This window comes from Rhagoletis pomonella, unplaced genomic scaffold (assembly GCF_013731165.1).
Source record: "Rhagoletis pomonella isolate Grant_MI unplaced genomic scaffold, Rhpom_1.0 Rhpom_scaffold_00006, whole genome shotgun sequence".
Classification (NCBI taxonomy): Eukaryota; Metazoa; Arthropoda; class Insecta; order Diptera; family Tephritidae; genus Rhagoletis; species Rhagoletis pomonella.
In genome coordinates, this window is record NW_023458560.1 from 49,721,835 (window position 1) to 49,733,924 (window position 12,090).

General features: G+C 34.4%; 1 protein-coding gene across 1 annotated transcript in view; it reads left to right on the forward strand.

Annotated features, from left to right (window-relative positions):
• LOC118740898 (protein bark beetle) overlaps nucleotides 1-12,090 on the forward strand; it is a gene marked incomplete in the record, with an annotated part of 99,930 nt that overhangs the window by 7,223 nt on the left and 80,617 nt on the right.

The window sequence follows — 12,090 nt, forward strand, 5'->3', positions numbered from 1 at the left end:
CGGATGGACAAACATGGTATAAAAGGAGCAGTGCTAACAAGCATTGGGCATTAGCTAGGCATACGTGGCACGCGTCGCAACGTGGGGCACACGGGTAGTGGAAGAGGGATCAACCTCCGAGACTATTATTGTATATTCGAAGTGGGCTTTAACTACTGAGACTGGTGCTAGCTGTAGGGTTTAAACCTACTCTAGTCCTATACTTTAGAGAGTGGATATAGGGAGAGTACAGCAAATAAAGAGGCTATAAACGAGAAGCGAGTGTGTTCTAATTTCACGAGGAGATAGGGTGTTTACTTCTTACAGGACTCTGGACAACCGAGAGCTACGCCCAGCACTCAGGAAAGTCCGTTACACATACATAAAAAAAAACAAAAGAAAAAAAAAATATTCCGACGAACTGATAGCCTCCTCCTTTTTTGGAAGTCGGTTAAAAAATATAAATCGGCTTACACTCATTGCAGCACGACATATCGGATTTGAGGTGTTTTTTTACAAATCTACATATATCATGAACTTAACCGGAATATGTCCCATCCAGGGGCGAGCGCAGGTAGGGGTTTTGGGGGTTCAAACCCCTCCCGAAATGCCTGCGGAAAATTTTAAGAAATTTCTCTCTTTGTATTTAGTTAATCACGTAAACAAAAGCAATACTGTTTTTATTTCCGTAAAAGTTTGTACGAATTTTCAACTATTCGCAAAAATCTGCAAATAAAGAACAAACCGAGGTGAATGAGCACAAGCTTCGAAGCATAACCGGACTAAATATTGATGTTGATAGATAACTAATACGCCATGGCATTTTAACGATATACGTTTTCTGCCCCGCGCCCGCACTCCGGACACCATGTCTGAAGTATGTTGACTTATACTTGCAACAATGCACATTCAACATAAGAATTGGCAGGCCAATTTGAATTCACCTATATATATAAATGTGAATGTCTGTTTGCTTATTACCTTATAACTTCTGAACCGCGGCACGGAATCGCACGAAACTTTGCACACTTATTTGCTTTTATCCCGGGAAGGTTATAGGTATAGAGAAAAATGGGCAGTGCTGGAAAAGAGGGCGTGGCACCTCCTATACTTACTAAAATTTTCATATTGTATATCTTTTGAAATATTTGTGGTAGAGCATTGGAACTTGCTGTCGAGATAAATAAAATTAATTCCATACTCATGGGAAAAAATTGGCGGTATTGGAAAAGGGGGCGTGGCACCTCCCATGGGCGTGAATTATTTAATCAGCTCTAACTTCGGAACCGTAAGTCACATGAACTTGAAATTTGGTATACATACATATCTATAGTAGATGCTTATCTTAAAGTATATGTAAATGAGTTTGTAAAAGGAGGCGTGGCAGATAACATAGGCGTGGAATTTTTAGTCAGTTATAACTTCGGAACATAAGTCACATGAACTTGAAATGTGGTATGCAGGTATCTATGGTAGGTACTTATAGTAAGGTATATATATAAATAAGACTGTGGAAGGGGGCGGCAAATTCCAAAGGCGTGGAATATTTTACCAGTTAAAACTTCGGAACCATAAGTCACATAAACATAACATTTGGTATGCAGACATATCTATGGTAGGTAACATACATAGGCTTGGAATTTTTTGCCATAACTTCGTAACCACAAGTCACATGACCCCTATAATTCCCTCTGGCGTGGGGTGAAACCCGCGGGTAAAAGCTAGTTTCCTATATACTTTAGTTAAAATTCTGTCCAAATTTCAAGTCATATGAAGTACGTTGTTCAGCAGCCAGCCCTCCTGATATCAATTTATATGCATACTAGCTTTTACCCGCGGGTTTCACCGCACGTCTTTATACAAATATGAAAAAAATTTTAAGTAACGATGTTATATTTCATTTCTTCTCGAATTTTAATATAGCCGTGATAGCATAATAACGTAGAATAGTTGTTTAGCTAGGGTGCTATGAAATCAAAAGCAATAATATGTTTATAATAAAATAGTTTTAATAAATTGTATCGAGCCCTAACCGCCAAAATAACGTAAGCGACATTTTTTTCAAAATTTTATTTTTGATGCAAAAATGTATTTAGATACTCTAGGAATATTTCTGCATCAAAAAGAAAATTTTGAACAAAATGTCGCTTACGTTATTTTGGTATAATAGTTGAAATACCAAAGTTGTATTGTAATAACTAAATTTTAATTATCTAATTTCTTACTCTAATATTATTCCGCAGCACGTTTTTAGTACTTCAATGCATCTATTAACATAGATGAATTTTCCAATGCAATTATCATAAATTTTATTTTCGATAAAGAGTTGGTTTTATTTTAAGGCATGCTTTTTTATTGTCATTGCAAAAGCTAAGCGAACTGGAAACTGAAGTTTTTTAAATTCTAAAGGCATATCAGAAGGAATTAAAGGGGTCATGTGATTTGTGATTCCGAAGTTATGGCTGATAAGAACTTCCACGCCCATGTTATGTGCTACGCCCCCTTTTACAAACTCATTTATATATTCCTTACTATAAGCACCTACCATAGATATGTTTGCATACCAAATTTCAATTTCATGTGCCACGCTCTCTTTTATATATACCTTACAATAAGCGCCTCCCGTAGACATGTCTTCGTACCAAATTGCAAATTCCTTCGACTTATGGTTCCGAAGTTTTAGCTGATTAAGCATTTGCAGGTCTATTGGCGGTGCCACGCCCCCTTGCGAAATTTACGACTTATTTTCAAATAAGACCATACCTGTAACCTTCCCGGGGTAAAAACAAATAAGTCTGCCAAGTTTCGTGCGATTCCGTGTTGTGGCTCAAAAGTTATAAGGTAATAAACAAACAGACATTCACATTTATATATATAGATAACAAGCAAAGCTCACAAAAAATTTCAATCGATCTGAAGAATGATGGGTTTTTTGGGCATGAGCTCTCCGTCTAGATGCTCTGGTAACACCACTTTATATACATACATACTTTACATAATCCCTAAAAGTACTACATATATACTATATGCACATTTTGGTTTGCGTTTTAAGGTTTTCGAAGCTTTCGAAAGGGGAGAAGTAATTGGAATTAATTTACATATCTATTTGGGAGAAAAAGTGTGTTTTCAATGTCGCTGAATCATCAGAGCAAAAATTGCTACGTACAGAATGCATTCTGTAAAAATAACGAACTATTTTAAACTGAAAACTTCTGCCCCTCCGGCTGCCGAATTTTCACAAACAGCCGAAAATTCATCTGACGAGTGTCAAGTACGGAAAAAATGAATACGCTCCGGCGCTGGGAAACTTGGTGCAGCAGATTCCAGAGTAAGAGTTCATTACCACCACGCCTTAACTGCAGTTAATGCCTATGGGAAAAGGAAATTAAAACAGCTCTTGGTGAAAGTGGGCTATAAGTTACCCGAGTCCCACAGTACTCAGAACGTAATGATGAGATAGAGAAAATCTTATTAGAATTTTACTAGCATGTATGAATATTAACGTTTAGGCGTAGTTTGATTAAGGCCCAAAAAGGGTCGCTTCCCTAAGTTTAAAAAATCAACACCCTCATTGTTTTCAATATGCCGGTAATTTCACAACCCTCTGCGTCACGAAAATCAAGTTTTAAGTTCTCTGCGACCGAATTTATATATCCACGTCCTTGCTGGTTCAAATTTTGGTCACCGTAAACTAAGCGATAACGAGAATTATGAGCTCCTTGAATGGCCGTGGGCACCGGATGCTGCTTTTACATTTCCGCCTTCGACTAAACGTAATTTGACATTTCAATTATCATGTGTAAAAGTGTGTCAAAGGTAATTTTCTACATTTAAATTCAAATACCATGCTAATATTTAAATTAATATTAGCGGTATTCATCTAAACCGATAGCTTTATCAAGCAGATATTCTTATAAATTTAAGAGCTCTGTTACATGCACGCCACATACTCTCTTTTTGTATACACTTGCGACAGAGTTACATTGTCTTCAGGTTATCAAGATTATTCAGTGATACTGTTGTAGAAATTTATTTGAAATGTGTAAACGAGTTTCCATACAAATTTTGACAGTTGATTTCCAAAGTTTACACAATTATAATTTTATACGGTTTATAAGGTTTAATGAATACCCTTATTATGTTTCTTTAAGGGCATGTTTTCAATGTAGCATAGTCCAACACACATAGTTGCCAACTTGGTGCTTTAAGCACTAGATTTATTGCTTTTTGAAAATTAAAACGCAAAAAAAAAATTATTTAGTGCCTAGTGCCTTTTTTAGTGCTTCTTTTATACCCGAGCGCACTTGTGCACAAGGGTATTATAACGGTTGTTTGTAACAGGCAAAACGAATCGAGATAGATATAGACAAATGTATACATAAATGATCAGAATGAAAAGAGAAATCGATTAAGCGGTGACTGTCTGTCCGTCCGTCCGTCCGTCCGACCGTCTGTGCACACGATAACTCGAGTAAAAATAGAAAAATCTAACGAAAATGGGCGAAATCAGACAATAACCACGCCTACCTACTATAACGGTAATTTTCAGAAATACGAAAAGTGCGATATTGTAGTAACTACTAAAGATAATTCACTCAAAATTGATATTTCCAATGAGTTTTAGACGAAAAATAAGGATATTAAAACATTTTGGCAAATGGGCGTAGCCACGCCCACTTATGATTACATGTGTATATCTTGGTAACCGCTGCACCAATTTCTTCCAAACTTGGCACAGTTGTTGGTCCTGGTACAGCATACCAAATGGCCGAAATTTTTTAAAATCGGACAATAACCACGCCCACATCCCATATAACGGTAATTTAGAAAAATACGAAATACTCGATAAATCAGTAAATATTAAAGCTAATTTTTTCAAACTTGATGGTTGCAACAATTCTTGACAAAGAAATATGTCTGTGATAAAATTTTGGAAAATGGGCGCGGCACCGCCCACTTATGATCACATATATGTATCTCGGTAACCGTTCTACCAATTTGTACCAAACTCGGTACGGTTATTGTGCTTGCCACATAAAAGCAAACCGTTAAAAATTGTTGAAATCGGACTAAAATTACGGCCGCTTTTCATATAACGGTAAATTTCAGAAATGCTTGAAATTTCAATATTTCGAAATTTAAGGACGCGAATTTACTCAAAATTTATACACCCGGCTTATCATGTAGCGGTAGCTTTCGGAAAGGTGGAAAACATATATTTAATACTTGCGCCGGGTATTTAATGTTCGGCTCCGCCCGAACTTAGACTTTCTTACTTGTTCTGAACTAAAATTACTTCGAGATAGTTAAAACCTGAAATAATTTGGAATATTTAAGGCTGTGGCAGCACTGAATTTACAAGAATCTACAAATTTAAATGGACTAAAATACAACCATGATTGATAAAATCTGAAGTTGCGAACCCACCATGTTAAATTCTATTCGCGTTGAAAATGCTAGTATTATAAAGTATTTGTTTTTTCTTTTCTAATTATTTGTACAAATTTTGTTTTTTTTTTTACCACCTGAGCACCTGACACATCGTTTCTTGGTGCTGAATCCAAATCTGGCCTCACAATTGCTCTAGCACTAGAATTTTAAGATATCCTAACCTATATATGTTATATAATGAAAACATCAAATTATTTGCTCATTTCTAATTAGGGCATCATTTTCGTTTGATGCGATTCGATTTTTCTTTCTCGAGATATACCAGTTTTAATGTGCAGTACTTCGGTAATATGTTATGAAAAAGCATCCCTTGATTCAAAAAAATTTGTTGCTTTTAGTGTGGTAAAATGCTTTTTTCCAAGTTTTTGCATGCCTAGACGCTCCTGGTGTTTGCAATCAATCACTGTACGTAAAGGTTTACCGATTCTTGCAGATAGGGCCAACACTTCCTGTGGCACTTTTTTCCAGTGAACGCTCCTTCTTAAGTTTGAATCATATTTACGAAGTAAAACTGGGGAACAAAGATTAGATGCTAAGCTTTACTTAGCATCCACAGAAATATAGAAGTTGCGAATAAAGAAATACTGATTACAATATTTTCTTTTATGTCGAAGCAGTAGAGAAATGATATTTCACATTTTTCATGCATACATATGTAATAACTCGAATTTATTGAAAAAAATATAGACATTTTGTACTACCGAAACGCATATTTGGTGCAACTGATTAAATGAAAAAAAAAAAATAATAATTTTAAAACCCCTCCCGAAAAAAATTTCTGCGTTCGCCCCTGGTCCCATCACTTAAGTATGTAGCAAGATAAGACCCACATACGCATCAAATTGACTTCTTGTTAGGGCTTTCTATGCGCGCTGTTCTCTTGTTGAGTTTTGTGTATTCTCATGTTCTTGACAATGGTTTCACGAATAATGATCTGAGCATGTTGCGGGTACAGCAGACCAAATTGTTTCACCTTTTCCAGTTTCCTCGGTTTCACCTGGTAAATCATCATGTTCTTCATCATCTTCCAATTTCATCTTCCGGATCGTATCCTGGTTTACTGGATTGCTTCTATCTCGGAGTCATTACGTCACTATTTTCCTCTCGTAAATCTCTAATTTCTGACGAAGGTATTCTTGCGGTTCCTCAGGATCAAGGGCACTAATTTGTCATGGAGTGAGCCATTCACCATCTGCCATTTTTACTTTTATAAATTTAATTTAGTTGTGTAACACTTGATAGATAATAAAAACACTTTGTAACTTCAGTCTCCGAATTCCCACAACATGGAACATAAGAAAATGTCAGAGCTTAAGTGCTTTTTTGCCTACTAGTTCTTCAGGTCGGTGATTTACCACTTCTTGCACACCATTTTTTTATGAGATACTACATTTAATAATATTTCGTATTATTTATAACATTTGGCGTATTCCCCAAATATTACCAGCCAAAGTTTCAGTTTCAAAATTCGTACACTTTGAATCAATTGTGCAGGTTAAAGATATGTTTTAAATTAAACTTTCATGGCCAATTATTATTGGCTTAGACCTAGGACAACATAATATTACTATTAAAATACGATCAAATGACTTTTATTTTTCCCCAAACAAAATCGACCCCGCCTAATGTACATACATGCTAGCCGTCTTGAAACTTGATGAATAATCCAGCCAGCCAGCCAATGGCCTCATTCAACTCATCAATGCCCCGACAAGCCACAAACTTTGTCAGTAGTAAGCAATATTTTTTTTTTTTTTGTTAACTTTATTGCAATTATGTGCAGCTAAAAGTTGTAAAGAAAGTATTTATAGGGAAATAAGAAGAAATACATTGCATGTAAAGTGCTTACGTTTGAAAAGCACAAGTGCATGAGAGCGTATCATAAATAAAATTTACATTAATGCACTTCAATACAATTGTCTTCGCATACATACATACAAATGTACATATGTATAAACAAATGTATCTATCTATATTCGCACGTCCCTACACGCATATGTATCTATCCAAATATGCCTGTATACATATGTATATAAATAAAGTTACGCATTTACCTGTAGTTTTAAGTGCCTCCATAAGCTATAATAATATTTCTAATACCAGTACTGGAACTTGGTATGCAGATAAACAAAATCAATTCCATACTGATGGTGGTGGGTTGCCATCTGTTTAAAAAATGAAATTCAAATTGAATTAAGGGAATTATTTATTTGAAAATCATATTAAATAAAATAATGTAAACAAAAAACATTTTTTAAAAACAAGCTTTTATTAACATGAACAATCAAAGGAATAAAATAAAGTAGTGTAACAAAAGATCTTTTAGCAAGAAAATTTTGTCAAAACTGCACTAAAATGAATAAAATAAAATAAGTTAAGGTCTCGTTAAAGTTACTAAAAGCCATTTAGTGAAAGGAGTTATTCAAACTCTAATGAAAATTACTAACAATTTGTACTAATTTACTTCGTTTTCAAAAAAGCTTGTCGGCGAATTCAGCGTACATGCATAATTGGTTAGGTATGTATATATATGTATGTATGCAGAATATTTTAAAACGGGTTGCCACCTGCTTGAAAAGTCAAATTTAAATTAATTTTTCGCAATCTGTCTGAAAAATTTAAATATGGGTGTCAAACGAAAGATTGTTAAGAAACCTTCAGATTGAACATTTAGAATATTATTGAAGTGCTTTACAAGGGTTGCCACCCATCTAAAAATTAAATTCGATTCGAACTGCTACAATATGGGTATAAATCGAAATGTTTTTGAAACGGGTTTTAGTTTTAAACTAAATGTAGGGGGGTTGCCATATGTTTGAGAAATCAAATGGCACTTGAATTAAAGGAATTAGGTAATTGGAATATGTATTATACTTAATTTGGGTGTCAGACGAAAGGGTTTTAATGAGGTTATAGTTGGAAATTAAAGTCCATACTGAAGGAGAGGACTGCCACCTATCTAAAAAATAAAATTCAACTTGAATTAAGGGAATTATTTATTTGTAAATTATATTAAAAAAATGAATGTCAAGAGGCTTAGAAAAGTTTTAATTTGAAAATATTTTGAATAGGGTTGCTATCTGTTAAACGTCGAATTTAAATTAATTTCATGATACAATAATTTTTAGAAGGTAGTTTCACTTCTTCTTCTTATCCGCCATGTTAGCTATCTGACAGAAAACGTGTTTCGTATTTTTTGTTGTACCAACTTTTTCAAAAAAAAAATCCAGCTTTTGGCGTTGGAAAAATAAAACAAAGAAAAGCCAAACATATAAGTAGAGAAATTTTCGAATATTTTGTAATAATTTTCTTCATAAAAAATTAACTGCTGCTTTCGTGAATATTGCAACACACGGAATAGATGTAAGGACACAGCTATAAGAGCCACCGCACACCACAGACTTTATCGGCCGCCTATTTAAATGATAGGGCTCGCTTGAAATATGTATATGAAGATGTATGGAGGTGCGCACATTACACCAGCTTAATCGCTCTGACCAATAAGTTGTGGTGCAATGGAAAGACTAGCGAGCACATCTAAATTGGCGGCCGATAAAGCCCGTGGTGTGCGATGGATCTAATCCATTATAAACAAGAAATATTGCTGTTATATTTTCATTTTTATGATTTTTATTCATGTGATTAGCAGTGGCAAAAATGTATGTACAAAATACGTATATTTATATTAAAAATTAAGTGATCAGTTATGAAACATATAAATCTTTACATGTTCTGTTAAAAAATATCTAAAATAACAAGCGATAATCCCCAAGTTCTATATCGTAGCAGTGGCCACATTGCGTGTTTGTCACAGACACGGTTTATGTCAAAAATTTTGAAGTGAAACTACCTTCTAAAAATTATTGTATCATGATTAATTTTACTCAAGTGTCAAACGTAAAAATGTTTAGAATTGTTCATCGTGAACATATTGAATTTTCTGCGGTATTTGAAGAGGATTGCCACCAGTTGGTTTTAAAACTATTCTAAACTAAATATGTACATATGTAAAGCGGGATTTCCATATGCTTGAAGATTCAAATTCGACTAGAGTTATGGGAATTAGGTAATTTGAATACTATGTATGTATGTATGTATCACAATTTGAGTGTCAGACGGAAGCGGTTTAAAAAGGATGCCAACTGTTTAAAAACTTAAATTGAATAATCTCAATGAATTATTACAAAATGGGTATCAATCTAAATGGTTTTGAAATTGCTTCATTTCTAAACTACATATAAGTAACATAAAGTATCACAAGAGAGAGGTTAAAAAATTCAAAATCTCCTATTTTTGGCATAGATTAAGTATTTTGAATTTTACTGAAATAAATTACACGCACAAATTTCATGCACTCAAGGAAGCAGGTGGCGATCTATGTAGTATAAAAAGAAATTTGGTTTATGCGTTGTATAGAAGAAAATGCGCACACCCTCGAAAAAAAATCTAAAAAATCAACGGTAATTTTTAGCGGCTTCAAACTTGCACTTTATTATACTAAAATTGAATGGGCTACAAAATTGCATCAAATCAAAATTAAAAAATCGAAATTTTTATCATAACTTTTTCAAGTTTAATTAATTTTTTTTTTTTTTAATTGTGCAAGCTTTGAAACTTTTATTTATGCGGCTTCTGTTACAGATCGTCCCATATTTTAAACACTATTAACAATAAATAAATAAACATAAGTTACCAGCAGTATCATTTTGAATTTTACTGCTATTGGTTTACTCGCAACTGTACATATGTAGTAATGTGTAATATAGATATCTATTCTTCTCTCAGCGTAAAAGAATTTTTGGGAATACCTCGGCTACAGCGAAACCTATAGTGTAAGTTTTCAGTCCCAAATATTTCTTTTCAATTGGCCAACATATGTTCTAAATATGAGCCAAATAGGCAAGCAAATGCAGTTTTTAGGAATATTCCTACCCTAACGCCACCTAGTGAGTGCATTTTTGGTGGGAATATTTCTTTACAAGGTGCTGAAACATGTTCCAAATATGAACCAATCGTGACGTCTCAGATTTCTTTACTTTTTGGCAACAACCACAAAAAATATTAATTTTTTTTTCATCGAAAAACCTTCCACACGGAAGGTCCAAAAAAGCACTTTTTACCAAATCGAAATCGGTTACGCCGTTTGGTCAGACAACGCCGTTATACGAAAGACATTTCATTTTTATATGTATAAATTTTATTAGACCGAGCCACTGCAAGGCTCTAATAACACCGTGCGACAAAAAGCAAAAAAATTCTATGAACCAAATATAGTAAAACTGCGTTTTTAGTTTTTCACTCTGACATCAGGATTTTTTTAAAGGACTTTGAAATTTTAAAGACACGATTAATTCAAAAAATTATTTTAAAAAAATCAGTGCAATGTAGAATAACAATATGGGTACCGAATAAAGGAGAAAATTCTGTAGAATTTAAAAGGACGAATAGGTATTGAAAATGCACTTTTATTAAATTTTATATTTTCGAAAAAAATAAAAATATTGCAAATTTTCAAGGAAGGAATTTGTAAAGGACATTTTCCATACCCATTCGTCCTTATGCACCAAAAAATTTATTCTGTTATAATTCTACAGATTTTTTTCTTTTATATGAACCCTTATTGTTATTCTACATTGCACTGAATTTTTTAAATAATTTTTTGAAACAATCATATTTTTTAAATTTCAAAGTCCTTTTAAAAAAATCCTGACGTCAGAGAGAAAAACTAAGTACGCAGTAATATATATCAGAATATATCAATTTTTTTGTGTGTAAAATTTACTGTCGCACGGTGTAATAACTTATAATTTCCAATATCAGAAATTTGGTGCAAAATATGTATGCAAATCTGCTAATGGATTTCAAATAAAATGTCAACCGTAGGGTACTTAAGCGAAATAATATGGCTCGTTCACAATTTCGACGAAATTACAAATCTCTTTAAGATCATGAAACACAGCACACAAAGCTTGAAATCCAACTCGGGTGTTGCCAACAAGAAAGCGCCAAAGAAACAGGTTAAGACAACGCTGAGGTAAACAAAGTAGTGTATTCAAAAGAAACTTGTAAGAGGTGCAAAATCCGTCAGCGGCATGCGAGGCTCACATACGTATGTACACAACAAAGTGCAAGTGGCAAAAAAACTTTAAATGAGCGCGCGCGCATAATAAAGCTCAGCAAAAGCTACTTACGTTGCCCATAAGGAATAGGTGTGTGTGTGTGTGTGTGTGTGTGTGTGCGATACAGTGGTGGCAATTGGACGCGACTGTCACCGATACCAACACAACCAGCCAATAGCTAACCGTCCAGATAGCCGTATCGCCTTACCAGGTGTATGCGCGCGAAACTCTCAGACCGCCAGTTAGTTTGATTCTTGGTGCTGAGCGGATTGAAAGCGATTTCGTGGAACGACGGTCGGTTGAACGGCTAAATTGTTACTTATATGTATGTACTTATTGTGGTCGGTCAAGTTGAGGGGCCGCGCCTATTTTGGCAATTAAACTGCTCGAAAGCCTGCGAATTTTGCATTGCAGGTGCGTGAAAAGTGCGGTAGCCGATGGATGAAAGTGAAAATTGTGTGAAAAGTCATGAAATTTGTATGGAAATTTTAGTTTTTTTTTAGCAAAGAAATGTGTGAAAAATTGTGAAAAATATGCAAGC